The sequence below is a fragment of the Montipora foliosa genome, chromosome 8 (genome assembly GCF_036669935.1).
Source record: "Montipora foliosa isolate CH-2021 chromosome 8, ASM3666993v2, whole genome shotgun sequence".
In the NCBI taxonomy this organism is placed as follows: domain Eukaryota; kingdom Metazoa; phylum Cnidaria; class Anthozoa; order Scleractinia; family Acroporidae; genus Montipora; species Montipora foliosa.
The window spans coordinates 6,142,995-6,144,971 of record NC_090876.1 but is presented as its reverse complement, the minus strand read 5'-3'; the positions used below and the strand labels follow the sequence as shown (position 1 = coordinate 6,144,971).

The 1,977-nt window shown below is 35.9% G+C and overlaps 1 pseudogene; it reads left to right on the top strand.

Annotated features, from left to right (window-relative positions):
* LOC137968210 (uncharacterized) overlaps positions 1-992 on the top strand; it is a 1,515-nt pseudogene extending 523 nt beyond the window's left edge.
* The last annotated feature ends 985 nt before the right edge of the window (positions 993-1,977 follow it).

Sequence of the window (1,977 nt, the reverse complement as noted above, 5' to 3'; positions counted from 1 at the left end):
AAAATGTTTTGAAGAAAACCCGACTTTGCAAAAACAAAATATTGTATTAAGCTTATAGCGAATTATCACCCTGCGAGAGATAAACTTATATTTTTCTTCCCAATTCTCAGCCGCGGTAAAGTGTAAAGAGGCTCTGCTCGTAGGGCTAGACATGTTTTCACCAATAAAATGTAATTTAGAGCAGTATAATGCCACTGTGAACGCATAAAATCAATAAGTTAAGCTCATATATTACAACTACAGGAAGGTCTTAGTGTCTACTAAAATGTCATTTATTAAACAAATAAAAGCATTTAATTTAATTTCAATGCAAATGACACACTGATCAAAAGTGACATAACAAGCTAACCTGTTGGTCGACTTTTCTTCTTCAATATTAAATAGGATCATAGTCATCATCATCGATGGATCTCAAGTTGGACAGATGGGAGGAGAGACACATAAATCTTCTTATCTGTTGCTGGAAAGATCATAAAGGATTATTCGGCAATGGTAAAACAACCAAAAAAGAGGTGTTTCAAAAAACTGCAACAAGTTTCAACTCAAAGTCACATCTCAGAGTATCTGCAGATCAGTGTGCAAGAAAGTGGGCTAACCTGGAAGCCAAACTCAAAGAAGTTACAGATCATAACAACAAAAGTGGAAGTAGCCACAAGAAGTGGAAGTACTACTCTGAGATGGCTGATTGCATTGGAATGAATGCAGCTGGAAGGCCTACCTATACCCTTGAATCCTCATAATGGAGGTGTGGAAAGTGATAGTTTTGCTGATGGTGATTACTCAACTGAAACACCCCAAAAGAAGACCCCCAGAGAAAGGCCAGCAAAGAAACGCAAAAGCAGGTCGTCTGCATCAGAGATGCTCACATTTCTCCAGGAATACCAAGAGGAAAAAGAAGAAGTGAAAACAAAAAAGTCAAGATGATGGAAGAAATGAATGAGGACAAAGAATTATTTTGGGCAAATTTACTTCAAGTGTTGAAAAACAAATGATATGGTTTCACTTTAATTTGTATTTTTTACACATTTATGTGATAATAAGTTAAATGTACATTTGCTGGACAATTATATTTACAACACTTACAGTTTGTGCAATGTACTTTGAACTTCTACTTCTTGGCCTTATTTCCATATAGGTAAATTAAGTTGAAATGTTTAATTTGCAAAATTTAATGTTCTTTACAGTAATATTACCCATTTCATTCCCTCCATTCATGTAAGTTGAACTGTCTTTTGGCATATTCACATACTCTTATTCTTGATCATCCACACTTGAAATATAATTGAGTTCGGATGGTGCAGACTATTTATGTACCAGTACATGTACTCACTTAGTATGTGGCCAAATTTAAGGCTTTGGTACAACTAATTGATCAAGCCAGTATCCCTGAATTATGGCTCAAGTAAGGGCATAGTCCTGAGCTATGTTGTAGTCTTACCTTCTTCTTCTACATTGATTAATTTTGAAGGCTGCAAAATACTTTACTTTAAAGCATGAGATGTATTATTAATGTCAAATATTGTACTCATTATTTCAGTGATCTTCAAGCCACACTTGGAAAACAAACAAAAAAACTGACAATTAATTGTTGATTCTCTTAACTTTTCATACCTATTTTTTTTTCTTTGCATGATTAAATGCCATGCCCCCAGAAAACAGTGGCCTCAATAAATTCCCAGGCCCCTGGCGAAGTCCATCAAATATAGTTGTTAATAGTTAACCAAGCATTTTATTTGAAACCCCAAGTATATTGGAACTGGCCATGCACTGACTTGTAACTGATTGGTTTTTTATTAATCAATAGATGAATTGATCTGAGTAGGTTCATGAGCATTCTTGTCCCCAGGTGCCAACCATATTTGGTGGTTGTTTTTAATCTCCATTTTAAGAGGAATCACCATAACTCGGACAACCCAGAGGGTACTCAGGATTTCGCGGCAGCGATGATTCAAGACCCAAGCGAAGGGGTGTCTGGAA